Source organism: Loxodonta africana, chromosome 11 (genome assembly GCF_030014295.1).
Source record: "Loxodonta africana isolate mLoxAfr1 chromosome 11, mLoxAfr1.hap2, whole genome shotgun sequence".
Taxonomy (NCBI): Eukaryota; Metazoa; Chordata; class Mammalia; order Proboscidea; family Elephantidae; genus Loxodonta; species Loxodonta africana.
Genome location: NC_087352.1, coordinates 10,763,070 through 10,782,248, shown reverse-complemented (window position 1 = coordinate 10,782,248; position 19,179 = coordinate 10,763,070). Strand labels below are relative to the sequence as shown.

Sequence of the window (19,179 nt, the reverse complement as noted above, 5' to 3'; positions counted from 1 at the left end):
AACCAGAACAGAAATATTGAGAATATTCATGCACTGTAGAGAATGTCACCAATATCACTGAAAAATTTGTGTAGAAACTGTTAAATGGGAACCTGAAGTGCTGTGTAAACCTTCACCAAAAACACAATGAAATACAATTAAAAAAAAAAAAAAAAAGCTCTTTCTCAGCATAGCACTCTTGTAAAGAAACATCTAAGTGAGTTTAAACTGACAAGAGCTAATCTAAAGCACAGATGAGAACTTTAAGGGGCAGAGAGCCTCAGTTAATGGTGATGAAGCAATATGGGTGGAGATAGTGAGAATGGGGACACAATGTGAAGGTTGTAACCAGTGTTACTGAACTGTTGTGTAGAAATTCTGGGTAGGTGTATGCTTGGTTGTATATATTGCCACCAAAAATAAGTAATTAAAAAAAAAAAACTCTAAGGCCTGTTGGATCATTTTTGTGCTTTCAGATTTTTGCTCTTGTTTGATTATTTCAAAAGAAAACTCTTCATACATACTAATGGTTGGATTTGTCTGAAAACCTTGTTAGGACAGAAGTTCCCCAGGCCCCTTCCCTGGAGGTTGTGTATGGCATCAGCATGAGTCGGGGCCCCAGTCCACAGCAGCTCACAACAACAACTGTGAGTCAAGCACTGTTATGAGTGCTTTTAATCTATTAACTCAGTGATTCTTTACCATGAAGTTGGAAGTAAGCATTGTTATCATGTTGTATATGAAGACACGGAGGCACAGAAAGGATAATTAACTGCAGAGGGTCACACAGCAAATGAAGTAAAAAGCTGGTAGTTCTAATCCAGGTGATTAGCCCTGGGTTCCCCTCCCTTCGCCACTATTCTTCACTGCCTCCCACAACAGGGCACGGAGGATGTGTTATGTTTAGTCTCCCAGCTATTCCTGCTGAGCATCAACTAGATAGTATAGATTTAGGGGAAAAAAAAAAAAACAACATTGCCATCCAGTTGATTCTGACTCAGCAATCATATAAGACAGAGTAGAACTGCCCCACAGGGTTTTGTTTTTGTTTTTTTTTTAAGCTGTAATCTTTATGGAAGCAGATCAGCAGGTCTGTCTTCTGCAGAGTCGCTGAGTGGGTTCAGACTGCCGACATTTTGTTTAGCCGCCAGTTGCTTAACCATTGAGCAACCAGGGGTCCTTACCCGACACTGAAAGCACTTGTAGAATCTACCTGTTTAACCCTCTGACCCTGGGGCTATTATTTCTGAGGGCTCATAAACACTCTTTTGATGGTTACTGTTCTATTTAGACCTCCTAACACTGCTGGAGGAGTCAATAGTGGTAAAACACATTTTCTTACAAAATGTCCATTTCATTGGCATTGACTTCTATGAGTGAGTACAGTGATTTCTCCTGTAAATTATTGGCATGTTCTTCTTTTGGCTCTCTTTAAATATTCTTAAGTTTTGTGTCTGATTCTATTTTCCTTTCATAATTTACATGATGGTGCAGCTCATGGGTTGAAAATGAGAAAAGATTTGGGGTAGGTGAATTTCTCAGGGAAACAGAGAATCCAGAGAGGCTCATGTCCCCGACGTGTCAGCCTTCAGCATTTTCTTCTCCCTCCATGGGAGACCTCGTCTGTCTCCGGGATCCTGGACAAGAAAGAGCCTTCCACAAATACTTCTGTGATCTCTTTAGGAATACTTACTAGAAGCTTTTAATTGGTTTTGGTAATTAACATCTGGGGAAACATTTTTCAGAGATGTTGTCAGCTCCCCAAGCCTGCCTTGTCAACATCACCGGAGGTGAAATGATAATTTCAGTTCTGTGGGGAGGAAAGGACACAGAATCAAATACCAGGACCTCAGAGTCTGGTTGCCCTCCTCGGAAACTTGCCCTGGATGTCATGACTGTCGCACTGAGCCCACTGTTAGGGCTGCAGGAAGGAGCCAGGTGAGTATTTTCTGTTTCAGTTTGAGAGGCAGAGTCTGTAAAGGAAGAAGCTGTATCAGGGTGAGGGTAAGCGATCATATTGCAATAAGGAATTTCTCTGTGTTCAAAACTGGTCCAGTGTCACAGAGGGAGCAGGACTAAGTCTGACCTTGATCTGAATGAGAACAGAGAGATGGGGCCATGGACCTTACCTCAATACCTGATGGCTCCTAGTGTCATCCTCAAGAACAGAGATTTTTGGTGTTTAATTCTAGTCTTCACGAAACCTGATTTTGAAGGTGCTTAGAGGCTGTGGGTCGGAATCAATCTGTTGTTCCGTCTATTGTACAGGAACCATAAGTTGATTCTGACTCACGTGACCCTATAGGACGAGTAGAGCTGCTCCATAGGGCTTCCAGGGAGCGACTGGTGGATTCAAACTGTCAGCCTTTTGGTTAGCACCCTTACTCTTTACCGCTGCGCCACCAGGCCCCGGGAAAGTGTAAATAAACTCTGCTTATTTAGCTGAGAAGACATAATGCCTAGGAGCTTTCTGGGGAACTTCTTAAGGTTGTTAAAACAACACGTTTATCTATGGGCTCTAATTTATTTTAACAACTCAGTGAAGCTTTTTCTAATGCCGGTTGTGGGAGCACTCTTAACGTAACAAATACAACCAAGCTTTGTTTTTCAAAGAGCAACTTTAACAGAAGCCTGATGGTTATCATGAGTGTAGAAGTAAACATCCTCAGTTTAATTTCTGAATGGAGTGCTTAATTTTAGTTTTGAAATCTCCCCAGCTAGACCCTCCGGCAAGTTAAAGTTTAAAAGTTCCCCGCACACTTGATTATGGAGACGCAGTTTTCCTTCTAGAAATCAGGAAAGCAGCATCGAATGAAAGGGTAACTTGATCATAATCGGTTTCACGTAGCAGACGCCAAGCTCAAATGTACCTTGTGTTCTTTCCTCTGGTTGAAAATTACTCTGATATTTTCAATCAAAAATTCAACCATTTCAATTTATAAAATGCACAAGATGTCAGCCCTTACAGTTTTCATTATCCGCGTGTATGCTATATGTCAATATCTTTCACAAATCTCACTTCCCTGCTAATACTTTCATTTAACTTATTTATTCATTAATTGTTGACTATGTGAAGTGGAAGTAGCAACGGTTTAGTTTCTGCTCTCCACTATTTCATGACTTATTAGTGCTTCACTTCCCAGTTTAGGGCACAGTATGATTGTACAATAATTCCCGTCATAGGTGCCACTGTACTTTCTCTTGGCATAAAAGCAAATATGTCATTCTTTTTCTTGCCATCCTAATATCAAGCCAACATTGGATTCATTAAATCCAACCTGCTCATGAGATGGGTTTCTGTAGCATAGTTCTGTAACCAGTACATCTATATTTCATTAAAATCTTTAAAGTTTTATTCATAATTGATATTGGCTTATTGAATAAGTTTTTACACATCAATGGAAACTTGTTACAACCAACATTGTAAAATAAAATATCACCAATGTAAATTAAAATGACAAATTGTCAACCCAAACAAGGTCTTAAAACCTTGCAAGCAGCCATCTAAGATACACATCTATTGGTCCCATTCCACTTGGAGCAAAAGAGAATGAAGTAAACCAAAGACACAAGGAAAATACTAGCCCAAGGGACTGAAGGACCAAATGAACCAGAGGCTCCACCTGAGACCAGAAGAACTCGATTGTGCCCAGCTACCACCAATGACCACCCTGACAGGAAACACAATAGAGAGCCCCAGACACAGCAGGAGAAAACTGTAGAGCAGAATTCAATTTCACGTAAAAAGACCAGACTTAATGGTATGACAGACACTGGAGGATCCCTGAAACTATTGCCCCTGGATGCTCTGTTAACGTAGAACTGAAACCATACACGAAGTCCACTCTTGAGACAAAGATTAGCCAAGAGTATAAAACAAAAAATAATACACGTGAGAAACAAGCTTGAAAAATAAAATTTAAAAAGTGTCAACTCAAACCTAAATATAAAACTGGTTTATTGGAAGGACAAAGTAACTAGCATGGTGTGATGCAATGAATCACTTTTATATGGGCTTTCTTGCCATGGTTTTGTAACTCCAGCAGTGATTGGGTATGACCATGCTAATAAGGTCCTTTTGGCAAACCAAGGGAATTGGACAGCCTGCTACTAAAGCAAATAAGATGTACAGAAGCCTTGAAGGTGGAGCCAAGATGGTGGAATAGACGAGCACTTCCTGCAAACACTCTTTACAACAAGGACCTGAAAAAACAAGTGAACCGAGTATATCTGTGACAAGCTGGGAGCCCTGAGCATCAAAGGCAACCTTAGACAATGAACGGAGGGGCAAGGGGAGGAAGAGACCGTTCAGATGTGGAGAGGAGTTACTGGACCTGAATTGCAGGAAGCCCTCAGGCACCATTCCTGGAGCAGCGGGGCGGCAGCGGTGGGCTGGTACTAGCATTGGACCGCAGTTTTCTCTGGGAGAAGCAGCCAGCCACACAGCCTACTCACACCTCCAGAACCTGAGGAGAACGGCCCTCCTGGCAAAAGCTAAGTACTTGTGTATATTTTACTGTGCCCTCCCCCGCCCCAAGCTGGCTTTAGTGGATGAATCCCTGGGCCCGATATAGGCCCTGTTGAGCACCTAGAGCCATCCTCCCAGCCTTGGGGAAGGAAAAAATTTGCAACTGGGGAGAAAGGATAATTTGCTAGCTCCATTAACCGGGGGAACTCAGGATAGAAGTGCCTCCTGTTCAGACATAAACTGTCCGTGGACCTTGAGCACCTTTCCCTTCTGCATGGACCTGTGTGGGCCTATTTCGGGAGAATAGGCCCTTGTTGGCAGACACCAACCATTTTAGCTGTGTGATGGAAAGGTGGATGTTTGACGTTTCACATTGCTTTGCCTATTAAACAAGGTCCTCACCTACCCACATCAGGGACCTAAGGCCTGATAGCTCCACCTAGGTCACCCAGCCACCCGCGACAGGGGTCCAAAGACAACTAGTACCTCCCAGTCCATATAACCAAAAACTTTGGGTGCCCATGGTCCCCCTGCAGAACCCACCCACCAGCATGCTCCAGGAACAGTAACACATTTTCCTCAGAGACACTTGGGGGTAGGTTCTCAGCCCTCTGCATTGTTCAGAGCGTGGCCTGCTGTTGCAATCAGATACCGGTATATACACCAATCACCCCTGCCCCTCTAAGACTGTAGGACAGAGCCTGTACCACACACTTAATGATCAGCTACCTGGAAACCTGAGCTGAATTCATACAAGAACACTGAGTGGACTCCTAGACTGATATACCTGATAACAGCTCTAGCCAGCTGGGGACAGGATGTCAGAGCTCCAAAGGCAAAAATAATCAAGCTAGCTCACTCAAGCAACCCATAGGGGTATACCAAATCAAAACAAAGCAACCAACTATGACACATTAAGCAAGCATAAACTAATACAATAACTTATAGATGGATCGGAGACAACAGTCAATATCAAGTCACATAAAGAAACAGACCATCATCACCTCAACGGGCTCTCAAAACAAAGAATCCAGGGATCTTTTAGATGAAAGTGCTTTCCTGGAATTACCAGCAGAATACAAAAGTTTAATATACAGAACCCTTCAAGACATCAGGAAGGAAATGAGGCAATATGCAGAACAATCCAAGGAACACACAGATAAAGCAACTGAGAAATTAGAAAGATTATTCAGGAACATAATGAAAAGTTTAATAAGCTGGAAAAATCCATAGACAGACAGCTATCAGAAATTCAGAAGATTAACAATAAAATTACAGAATTAGACAACTCAAGAGAAAGTCAGAGGAGAAGAATTGAGCAAGTAGAAGCTAGAATTTCTGAACTTGAAGATAAATCACTTGGCACTAATATATTTGAAGAAAAATCAGATAAAAGAACTTTAAAAAATGAAGAAACCTTAAGAATCATGTGTGACTCTATCAAGAGAAGTAACCTACGAGTGATTGGAGTACCAGAACAGGGAGGGATAAGAGAAAATACAGAGAGAATTGTTGAAGATTTGTTGGCAGAAAACTTCCCTGATATTGTGAAAGATGAGAAGATATCTGTCCAAGATGCTCATCGAACTCCACATAAGTTGATGTTAAAAGAAAGTCACCAAGACATATTATAATCAAACTTGCCAAAACCAAAGATAAAGAGAGAATTATAAGAGCAGCGAGGGATAAACGAAAAGTCACCTACAAAGGAGAGCCAATAAGAATAAGCTTGGACTACTTGGCAGAAACCACACAGGCAAGAAGGCAATGGGATGACATATTTAAAAAATTGAAGGAAAAAAATTGCCGGCCAAGAATCATACATCCAGCAAAATTGTCTCTTAAATATGAAGGTGAAATTAAGACATTTCCAGATAAACACAAGTTGAGGGAATTTGTGAAAACCAAACCAAAACTATAAGAAATACTAACGGGAGTTCTTTGGTTAGAAAATCAATAATATCAGGTATCAACCCAAGACTAGAACACTGGGCAGAGCAACCAGAAGTCAACCCAGAAAGGGAAATCCAAAGACACAAGGCAAGATTATAAACAAAAGAAAAGCCCAAAACAAGGTAACAGCAATGTTATTATATAAAAGAAGACAACATTAAAATAATAAAGAGGGACTAAGAAATGTAATCATACACCTTCCATATGGAGAGGAAGATATGGTGATACAAAGAAATAAAAGTTAGTTTTAAACTTAGAAAAATAGGAGTAAATAATAAGATAACCACAAAGGAGACAAACTATCCTTCTCAACAAAATAAAATACAAGGGAAAAATACACACTCAGCAGAAACAAAATCAACAACAGCAAATATGAGGAAAGGACAATATATAAAGAAAATCTACTCAGCACATAAAATCAAGTGGGAAAAAGAAACTGTCAACACACAAAAAAAGACATTGAAATAATAGCACTAAATTCAGACCTATCCATAATTACCCTGAATGTCAATGGACTAAACGCACCAATAGAGAGACAGAGAGTGGCAGAATGGATTAAAAAGCACAATCCGTCTATATGCTGCCTACAAGAGACACACCTTAGACTTAGAGACACAAACAAACTAAAACTCAAATGATGGGAAAAAATATATCAAGCAAACAACAATCAAAAAAGAGCAGGAGTGGCAATATTAATTTCTGACAAAATGGACTTTAAAGTTCAATCCATCAGAAAGAATAAGGAAGGGCACTATATAATGATTAAAGGGACAATACACCGAGAAGATATAACCATATTAAATATTTATACACCCAATGACAGGGCTGCAGGATACATAAAACAAACTCTATCAGCATTGAAAAGTGAGATAGGCAGCTCCACAAAAAAATTCCTCAACATAATGAAGGGCATTTATACAAAGCCAACAGCCAACATCACCCTAAATGGAGAGAGCCTGAAAACACCCGCACTGAGATCGGGAACCAGAAAATGATGCCCTTTATCACCATTCTTATTCAACATCGTGCTGGAAGTCCTAGCCAGAGCAATTAGGCTAGATAAAGAAATAAAGGGCATCCAGATTGGCAAGGAAGATGTAAAAGTATCTCTGTTTGCAGATGACATGATCTTATGCACAGAAAACCCTAAGGAATCCTCCAGAAAACTACTGAAACTAATAGAAGAGTTCAGCAGAGTATTGGGATACAAGATAAACATACAAAAATCAGTTGGATTCCTCTACACCAGCAAAAAGAACATGGAAGAGGAAATCACCAAATCAATGCCATTTATAGTAGCCCCCAAGAAGATAAAATACTTAGGAATAAATCTTAGCAGAGATGTAAAAGACTTATACAAAGAAAACTACAGTACACTTCTGCAAGAAGCCAAAAGAGACTTACATAAGTGGAAGAACATACCTTGCTCATGGATAGGAAGACTTAACATTATAAAAATATCTATTCTACCAAAAGCGATCTATACATTTAATGCAATTCCGATCCAAATCCCAATGACATTCTTTAATGAGATGGAGAAACAAATCACCAACTTCATAAGGAAGGGAAAGAGGCCCCGGATAAATAAGGCATTACTGAAAAAGAAGAACAAAGTGGGAGGCCTTATTTTACCTGATTTTAGAACCTATTATACCGCCACAGTAGTCAAAACAGCCTGGTACTGGTACAACAACAGATTCATAGACTAATGGAACAGAATTGAGAATCCAGACATAAATCCACCCACATATGAGCAGTTGATATTTTACAAAGGCCCCAAAATAGTTAAATGAGGAAAAGACAGTCTTTTTAACAAATGGTGCTGGCATAACTGGTTATCCATCTGCAAAAAAATGAAACAAGACCCATACCTCACTCCATGCACAAAAACTAACTCAAAATAGGTCAAAGACCTAAATCTAAAATAATAAAGACCATAGAAGAAAAAATAGGGACAATGTTAGGAGCCCTAATACATGGCATAAAGAGTATACAAAACATAAAGAATGTAGAAGAAAAACTAGAACACTGGGAGCTCTTAAAAATCAAACACTTATGCTCATCCAAAGACTTCACCAAAAGAGTAAAAAGACTACCTACAGACTGGGAAAAAGTTTTTAGCTATCACATTTCTGATCTGCACGTGATCTCTAAAATCTACATGATACTGCAAAAACTCAACTGCAAAAAGACAAATAACTCAATTAAAAAATGGGCAAATGACAAGAACAGACACTTCACTAAAGAAGACATTCAGGTAGCTAACAGATATATGAGGAAATGTTCACGATCATTAGCCATTAGAGAAATGCAGATCAAAACAGCAATGAGATTTCATCTCACTCCAACAAGGCTGGCATTAATCCAAAAAACACAAAATAATAAACGTTGGAGAGGCTGTGGAGAGTTTGGAACACTTATACACTGCTGGTCGGAATCTAAAATGGCACAAGCACTTTGGAAATTGATTTGGCTCTTCCTTAAAAAGCTGGAAATAGAACTACCATACGATCCAGCAATCCCACTCCTTGGAATATATCCTAGAGAAATAAGAGCCTTTATACAAACAGATACATGCACACCCATATTTATTGCAGCACTGTTTACAAAAGCAAAAACATGGAAGCAACCAAGGTGCCCATCAACAGATGAATGGATAAATAAATTATGGTATATTCACACAATAGAATACTACACATCGATAAAGAACAGTGATGAATCTGTGAAACATTTCATAACATGGAGGAACCTGGAAGGCATTATGCTGAGTGAAATTAGTCAGATGCAAAAGGACAAATATTGTATAAGACCACTAATATAAGAACTTGAGAAATAATTTAAACTGAGAAGGAAACATTCTTTTGTGGTTACGAGGGGGGGAGGGAGGTAGGGTGTGAGAGGGGCATTCACTAATTAGATAGTAGATAAGATCTACTTTAGGTGAAGCGAAAGACGTCACACAATACAGGGGAGGTCAGCACAATTGGACTAAACCGAAAGCAAAGAAGTTTTCTGAATAAACTGAATGCTTTGAAGGCCAGCGTAGCAGGGGCAGGGGTCTGGGGACCATGGTTTCAGGGGACATCTAAGTCAATTGGCATAATAAAATCTATTAACAAAACATTCTGCATCCCACTTTGAAGAGCGGTGTCTGGGGTCTTAAACGCTAGCAAGCAGCCATCTAAGATGCATCAATTGGTCTCAACTCACCTGGATCAAAGGAGAATGAAGAATACCAAGGACACAAGGTGATTACGAGCCCAAGAGACAGAAAGGGCCACATGAACCAGCGACAACATCATCCTGAGACCAGAAGAACTAGATGGTGCCCAGCTACAACAGATGACTGCCCTGACAGGGAACACAACAGAGAACCCCTGAGGGAGCAGGAGAGCAGTGGGATGCAGACCCCAAATTCTCATAAGACCAGACTTAATGGTCTGACTGAGGGTAGAAGGACCCTGGTGATCATGGCCCCCAGACCTTCTGTTGGCCCAGGAGAGGAACCATTCCTGAAGCCAACTCTTCAGACATGGTTTGGACTGGACGATGAGTTGGAGAGGGATGCTGGTGAGGAGTGTGCCTCTTGGATCAGGTGGACGCTTGAGACTATGTTGGTATCTCCTGCCTGGAGGGGAGATGAGAGGGTGGAGGGCGTTAGAATCTGACGAAAAGGACACAAAAAGAGAGAGTGGAGGAAGAGAGTGGGCTGTCTCATTGGGGGAGAGTAATTGGGAGTGTGTAGCAAAGTTCTACTGTGTCCTATAGGGTCGCCATGAATCGGAATCAACTCAAGGGCACTGGGTTTAGCAAGGTGTATATGGGTTTTTGTGTGAGAGACTGACTTGATTTGTAAACTTTCACTTAAAGCACAATAAAAATTATTTAAAAAAAAAACTTGACAAAGAGAGTACAACAAAGGAAAATTACAGTCATAACCAAAGATACAAAATAAAGCATTTGCAACCTGAATTTGGCAATATATAAAAAGGATGCTACATCATGATCAAGTTGGCTTTCTCCCAAAATATGAGGAAAGTGAAGCACAGAGAAGTTAAAGTAACTTGACCCAAGTCACAGAACTAGGTCACGGACCCCTTTGAGAATCTGATGAAAGCTATAGATGATCTAAGAAAAACACATATGTGCATACAGATCCTGAAGCTCCTCTTTGAATTCAGGTTAAGAAGCCCTGGAGAGCGTGACCTCTTGAAATTCCTTACAGCTATAAGATTCTGCAGGGCCCTCTGAGATGCTTGGGAGAAAGGAACCCTCTGTGTACTGAGTATTGCACTATTATCTCCAATGATCTCTGACTTCTGGGACCAGGCTGGAATCCCCTCAGCTGTCGTTCCTCCTGCTCCACATCTCCTCTAGACACCAGCAGTCCACAGCTGAAACAGAGGAAGCTGCTCTGGCAGGAAAAGGGTGGGCAAAAATAAACTCCTGTTGTAACAAATATAGATCTTTAGTTCCAGCAAAAAAAAAAAGAAAAAAGATGTATGGAAGCCTTGTAGGGGATTAGTCAGCATCTTAGTTACCTAGTGCCATTAAAACAGAAATACCACAAGTGGATGGCTTTAACAAAAAGAAGTTTATTGTCTCGCAGTCCAACCCAGTAAAACCCACAGTCCAGTAGGCTAGAAATCTGAATTCAGGGTGCTGGCTCCAGAGGAAGGCTTTCTCTCTCTGTCAGCTCTGGAGGAAGGTCCTTGTCATCAGTCTTCCCTTAGTCTGGGAGCATCTCGATGCAGGAGCCTCAGGTCCAAAGGACACGCTGTGCTGCCTGCACTGCTTTCTTGGTGGTATGAGGTCCACAACTTTCTCCTTGCTTCCCTTTTCTTTTATCTCTTGTAAGATAAAAGGTGGTGCAGGCCACACCTCAGGGAAACTCCCTTCCCATTGGATCAAGGATGTGACCAGATAAGGGTGTTACAATCCCACCCTAACCCTCTTTAACGTAAAATTACAATCACAAAATGCAAAATGGAGAACAACCACAGAATACTGGGAATCATGGCCTAACCAAGTTGATACACACATTTTAGGGGGGACATAATTCAATCCATGACAGTTTTGCCATCCTGCTAGGTTGAAAGGGAGCCAAACCCAGAGGATGGGGAGGACTTCGCTATCATCCAAGAAGAAGCAGGAGTGGGCATGTTTTCTGGATCCAGAGGCCCTGTGTTCACAACCTTGTAGCCCCAGAAGACAGAGATAGTTGTAACATTGGAGACAGCAGGAAGCAGCAGCAAGCACAGCAGAATCCAGTGGCAGAGAAATGGCAGGAGCAGAACCAGGAGAACTCAGTTAGAGGGATGCTGTGGGCTTCCTGGCCCATCACGTGAGGCTGCTACAGAGCCTGTGCCAGCCCAAGGAGCAAGAGAGCTGAGCGCCTTCGGGCAGGAGGCTTGCTGGTGGAGTGGGTGCCTACGGGCACACATCAGCAGAGCTAAAAGAGGTTTATAACACTTGCCTGAGCAGGGCAGAGGCCAGGCCAAGGGCTAAGGGCCAAGGGCAGAGGGGAGCCTCTCCTTAGGGATCTGAGAGGAGCTGAGAGAGCTTCCTGCACTAAAGAAAGGAGACTTTGCCTACACGCTTCCTGATCCTGATCCCAAGTTGTAGCCTGCTACTTTCCTAATAAACCCCATGACCGTGAGTATGGTATGTGAGATCTGTGTGGCCATTGTCTTGAATTATTCAACCCAACAGAGAAGTGGAGAGTGCCATAAGAGGGATGGCTGGTGTCAGAATTGGTAAAAAGGTTGGAGAGAGGAGGTATGTCTGACCTACACCTCAGAGGAATCAGCTTTGGGCTGAGGCTGATGGTGATTCACCCCCCTTGTGAAGTTAGAGGAGGTCAGGTGCCTCGACAGCCACATCATGTTTCACACCTGGCTCATAGAGCGTAGTGTTTAAATGTGCTGTTTTTGCAACCAGCTCAGCCAGATTCGAGTCTCCACTCAGCCCCTAACCAGCATGTGAATGCAGACAAATCACTTAACCTCTCTGTGACTAAGCTCTCCTTTCTCTTTATACTGAACATAGTGGGTTTTTTTTTTTTTTTTTTTTTTAGCAGTAGTAGTACCTGCCTCATAGATTGGCGAAGAATAAAGTTACCACATGCACAGTCTTCATAGCATGCATTCCAAGTGCTCTTTAAAGGTTGTACATCCAACTCTTGGAAACCTCTTGTTGAAAGAAACGCTAAATCATCGAACGTTTCTAAGTGGGATAATAGTGGATTTCAGTTGACATGATACATGTGGTCCATGTCTCATCGTCCCATGCAGGACCCTCTAGCTCTGAAGACAAACATCAGTCACTGGGAACTGAGAGAATGTCCTCCAAGGATTTGACATTTGGAATGATTTTCTTATTGCAGACTACAGTTGGTTTTCTGGGGAACTCTTCTCTTCTTTTCCTGTATATCTTCTTTACTTCACTGGATGCAAGTCAAGGTCCACAGACTTGACTGTTCTGCACCTGACTACAGCCAACTCCATGGTCATTCTGGCTAAAGGAATCCCCCAGAATATGGCAGCTTTTGGGTGGAAAAATTTCCTCAATAATTTTGAATGCAAAGTAGTTTTCTATGTTCACAGAGTGGGCAGGGGAGTGTCCATTGGCAACCCCTGTCTCTTGAGTATCTTCCAGGCCATCACCATCAGCCCCAGGAGCTCCAGGTGGGGGGACCTTAAGGTGAAATCTCCCAAGTACATTGGCTTCTCCCTTTTGCTGTGCTGGATCCTACACATGCCGTTAAATATCACTTTTCCTATACATGTGACTAGCAATTGGAGCAATAAAACCATCACAAAGAAAACAGATTTAGAATATTGTTCTGGTGTAGCGTGTGGCAATTCCTCATGCTCACTGCATGCGGCATTGTTACCACCCCCTGATATTTTGCCTTTATGACTCATGCTCTGGGCCAGCAGCTCCATGGTTTTCATCCTGCTCAGACACAAGCAGCGGGTCCAGCACATTCATAGGAACAACGTCTCCCCTAGATCCTCCCCTGAGACCAGGGCCACCCAAACCATCATTGTCCTGGAGAGCACCTTTGTGTTTTTTTACACACTCTCCTGCATCTTTCAAGTTTTTATGGCTGTTTTTAATCATCCCAGTCGGTGGATGGTGAACACGACTGCACTAACTGCTATGTGTTTCCCAACTGTCAGCCCCTTTGTCCTCAGGAGCTGTGACTCCAGTGTCTCCAGGTTCTGCTTTGCCTGGAGAAAGAAGTCAAAGCCCCTTCATTTTATCAGAAATACGGTATTACAGAGGGGTGATACACACAAGCACACATTTGTGTATAGGCATAAATGTGTGTGTGTGCATATCGGCCAGATTATGTTTCTAATTCATCATCAATAATATTGAAAAGTTGCCTAGTAAGAAATGTAAAAGCGATATTAATTACAACAATAATTAACTGCTTTACCCCAAAGTTGATTTTATCTGACATTTACATCGCCATGCTAGCTGATCAGTTGGTTAAAATTACACAGGAAGCAGTTACCACTTTTCTACTCTAATCTTTCTGTTTTAGCTGTACTGTATTGCTTGAAAAATATATCCAAGTGAATAGAGTCAAGCAATATTTACTTTGACAGGATCAATTAGTATACTTACATCGAATGTTATAACGGATATATTTTGGATCCGATTTATCAACTTATTTTCACGTTCTTCATAATACGTGGTCTATTTTATTATTTTTTCCTATCTTCTCCTGGGTTTTTTTTAATAATTCTACATTTTACCCTTTTGTATGGAGGGTGAATAATTATTTTCCTCTTAGATTTTAACCTAGAAATTATAGCATATTTTAAAAACTGATCACCGTGTCGAGGTATTTAATAACTTAACCTCCACCTTGACAATATAAGAACAATATTATAGCACTAATCTATTCACCTTCTCTTAACCTTAAAAAATGTTTTTCTATGATGTATTTAAAATATTAAACATATTTATAAAGCATCAATGATACGTTAATAAAATATTAAAGATAAAAAAATCAAATTTACCTCCTTGTACCCTATCCCAGTCACTACTCTAGAGGGTTACCACTATTCTCATAACCAACAGCATAAATCATTTTCAATTCTTATGTATTTTACATAAATGAAATTATACGGTATAAACTCTTTTTTGCTTTCTTTTTTAAAATTCCATATATTGCTTTGACTTCAACCTTTTTTTTTTTTTCTTTTTTTATTGTGGTAAATGCATAGGTAACAAAACATTGGCCATTTTAGCCATCTTCACCTGTACAGTTGAGTGACAGTAGATATGTTCATTATGTTGTTCAACCATCACCATGAACCATTCCCAAATTGTTCCATCTCCCTTAATGGAAGCTCAGTGTCCGCTAAGCATTGTGCCTTCATTTCCCCCTCCCTCTTTCCACCCTGTTAATCACTCACAGACTTGGTCTCTATCCTCTCACCTATTCTAAATTGTTCATATGATTGGAATCATATAATATGTGTACTTTTGTGAGTGACTTATTTCACTCAGTATAGTGGGCAACTGGTTATTATTATTATTATTAGTTTATTTTGGTAACAACATCTTTTTGCTGAAGACCTGCCATCAACAAAATTGTGTTCCCTGTGTACTGTGGGGAAGTAGATTTCAAGTGGGTGGTGCAAATGGTTTGAGCCTCCACAGCTAACCTAAATGATGGCAGTTCGAAAACACACCATGGTGACATGGAAGAAACGTGCAAAGATTACTACCAAGAAAAGGTGGAAAGGGTTAGGTAGAAAAGTGAGGAAGGCCAAATATTTTGAGGTTTACCCAAAGGCAACAAGATTTTAGCAGAAGTACTTAAAGGGAGTGGGACATGGTTCTTGTTGCCACTGAGTCAATCCTGACTCACGGCTACCCTACAGGACAGAGTAGGAATGCCCTATAGGGTTTCCAAGGCTGAAATCTTATGAAGCCAACTTCCACATCTTTCTCCTGTGGAACAGCTGGTGGGTTCGAACCCCCATATTTTGGTTAGCAGCCAAGCTCTTAACTACTGTGCCACCAGGGCTCCTTGTTGTTAGAACAACGTCAAGTAAAACGAAATAATAAATACACTCAAAGAAAAATATTAAACAACTAATTCAGACATTTGTAATGTATATGATTAAAAAAAATTAAGGTGACCTCTGAATGACTGAAAGTTTAGAGCCATTACCCTGGAATATCTTGGAATGGTGGTGTTGTTTTATTAGCTGCCATCATGTCAATTCCCACTCGTGTTGATCCCCCATTTGTTGCAGAGTAGAACTGCTCCATAGGGGTTTCTTGGCTGTGATCTTTACAGAAGTGGATCTCCAGGTCTTTCTTCCAAAGCAGCTATTGGTGGGTTCAAAGGGTCAATCTTTAGGTTAGTAGTCAGACACATACCATTTGTGTGACCCAAGGACTTTGTATTGATATTAATGCAGGCTAAATTCCATGCATTATCTCATTTAATCCACACAAGTTATCAAGCAAGATATATATATAGATAGATGATAGATAGACAGATAGATAGATAGGTCGGTAGATAGATAGCCATTGATGAGTCAACTCCAATTCTAGGTGACCTTATGTACAACACAAGAAAACATTGCCTAGTCCTGCATCATCCTCACATTCACTGGAATGCTCAAGTCCATGTTTGCAGCTATTTTGGTTATCCATCTAACCGAGGGTCTCCCTCACCCTTGATGGCCCTCTACTTCATCAAACAAGATATCCTCCTTGAGCAATTGATGTCTCCTAAAGATGTGTCCAAAGCGAGTGAGTCAGACTATGTTCTGTTGTGATCTATAAGGTTTTCATTGGCTGGTCGTCAGATGTACATAGCCAGGGCTTTCTTTCTAGTCTACCTTAGTCTGGAAGATCTGCTGAAACCTGTCCACCATGTCTAACCCTGTTGATGTTTGAAATACCAATGGCAAAGATTCCAGCATCATAGCCACTTGGAAGCTACCACAGTGCAACAGACTGACAGATGGGTGGTGGTCAAGCAAGTTCTTGGTGGTGGTGCCATCAAGTTGATTTCGGCCCATTGTGACCCCATGTGACAGAGTAGAACTGTCCCATAGGATTTCCTAGGCTGTAATCTTTACAGTATGACCCAAATTAAAAAAAAAAAAAAAAGATCCTTGTCGTCAGGTCAATTTTGACTCATAGTGACCACATGTGACATAGTAAGACTACCCCTGCTGCAGAGTTCAAACCACTGACCTTTTGGTTAGCAGCTGCGTGCTTAGCCATTGTGCCTCCAGAGCTCCTTCCACAGGTATAGGGGTTAGGAACTACAACATATACTTCTGGGGGACACAATTAACCCCATAACAGGAAGTCAATGAAATAATACATGTCATAGATTTAACACTGTGTCTGTCACATAGTACTGCTCAACAAACTAAGCTAGTTTTATCATTGTTGTTACTTATATCATCCTGATATTCCATTTCTCCATTTCCACACCTTTTCTGCCATCGCCTCAAAAGGGGTTCTCTTGGGGTGCTCATTGCCAATAATGCTCCACCCACACATCCCACACCCAAACTACCCCTTCCCTGAGTAGTATCTCCATTCTGCATCCCTGACATAGTTGTCAGTGTTCATGCACCAGGGCCTTAGAGCTAAGCCACCAATCCTGGCACAGGAGGCAAATGGCTCTGGATGGTACAAAAATGGGAAAATGCAGGGTTTGCTCTGAGTCACCAGGTCGTCACCTAAAGAGAAGAAAGCAGTTGAAAGATCCCTAGGTGGCACAAGCAGTGTGAGATTGACTGCTTATTTAAAGGCTGGCAGTTCAAATCCACCCAGTGGTGCCATGGAAGAAAGGCCTGTGGACCTGCTTCCATAAAGATTAAACAAAGAAACCAAATTCATTGCCAATGAGCTGATTCCAACTCATATTGACCCTATAGGACGAGTAGAACTGCCCCATGGGATTTCCGAGGCTATAATCTTTAAGGAAGGAGATTGCCACATCCTTCTTCCCTGGAGTGGCTAGTGGGTTCAAATCACCAACCTATTGGTTAGCAGCTGAACACCTAACCACTCTGCCACCAGGGCCTCTTCATTTGCACACACAGAATTTCAAATGTCCTTTGCCTCTGAAAGTTCCATAATCACCCTTGGTGTGGCACTAAGTGTGCATTTCTTCACAGGTTCCTAATTTGGAAATTGGTCGAGTGCCAATAGAGTCAGCAATTAGTTACATTTATTGGATCTTACCTGAACAAATAATTGACATGAAGCATGTTTTTTATGTTTTTCTATTTTGTGAAGAATATTTAAATGCTGATATGGGGCTGACTTCGGAACAGACCATCAACTGCTCATATTCAAGTTCAATATGAAACTGAAGAAAATTAGAACAATTCCATGGGAGCCAAAGAACAACCTTGAGTATATCCTGCCTGAATTTAGAGACCATCTCAAGAATAGATTTGATGCTTTGAACACTAATGGCCAAAGACCAGAAGAATTGTGGAATGACATCATACATGACGAAAGTAAGAGATCTTTGAAAAGACAGGAATGAAAGAAAAGACCAAAATCGATGTCAGAAGACTCTGAAAGTTGCTCTCGAATGTCAAGTAGTTAAAGTGAAGGGAAAAAATGGTGAAGCAAAAGAGCCAAACGGAAGATTTCAAAGGGTGCTTCGAGAAGACAAAGCAAAGTATTATGATGACATGTGCAAAGACCTGGAAATAGAAAACCAAAAGAGAAGAGCATGCTCAGCATTTCTCAAGCTGAAAGAACTGAAGAAAAAATTTGAGCCTCAAGTTGCAATATGAAAGGATTCTATGAGAAAAATATTAAATGATGCAGGAAACATCAAAAGAAGATGGAAGGAATATACAGAGTCACTATACCAAAAATAATTGGTCGACTTTCAAACATTTCAGGAGGTGGCATATGATCAGGAACCGATGGTACTGAAGGAAGAAGTCCAAAATGCTCTTAAAGCATTGGAGAAAAACAAGGATCCAGGAACTGACGGAATACCAACTGAGATATATCAACGAACGGATGCGGTACCAAAAGTGCTCTTCATCTATGCTAAGGATTTGGAAGACAGCTACCTGGCCAACCGACTGGAAGAGATCCACATTCATGCCTATTCCCAAGAAAGGTGATCCAATCAAATTCAGAAATTATTGAACAATATCATTAATATCACACACAAGTAAGATTTTGCTAAAGATCATTCAAAAACAGCTGCAGCAGTATATCGACAGGGAACTGCCAGAAATTCAAGCTGCATTCAGAAGACAACATGGAACCAGGAGCTTCATAGCTGTTATCAGATGGATCCTGACTAAAAGCAGAGAATACCAGAAAGATGTTTACCTTGGTTTTATTGACTCTGCAAAGGCATTCAGCTGTGTGGGTCATAACAAATCATGCACAACATTGCAAAGAATGGGAATTCCAGAACGCTTAATTCTGTTCATGAGAAACCTGGGCATTGATCAAGAGGCGGTCATTCAAACAGAACAAGGGGATACTGAGTGGTTTAAATTCAGGAAATGTGTGCCTCAGGGTTGTATCATTTCACAATACCTTTCAATCTGTATGCTGAGCAAATAATCTCAAGTAGCTGAACTATATGAAGAAGAAAGGGGCATCAGGATTGGAGGAGGACTCATTAACAACCTGCCATATGCAAGTGACACACCTTGATTGCTGAAAGTGAAGAAGACTTGAAGTACATACTGACAAAGGTCAAAGGCTATAGACTTCAGTATGGATTACACCTCATC

At 41.0% G+C, this 19,179-nt stretch overlaps 1 pseudogene; it reads left to right on the top strand.

Moving 5' to 3' along the window:
• The first annotated feature begins 12,740 nt into the window (after nucleotides 1–12,740).
• LOC100664242 (vomeronasal type-1 receptor 4-like) lies at nucleotides 12,741–18,552 on the top strand (annotated as a pseudogene).
• The last annotated feature ends 627 nt before the right edge of the window (nucleotides 18,553–19,179 follow it).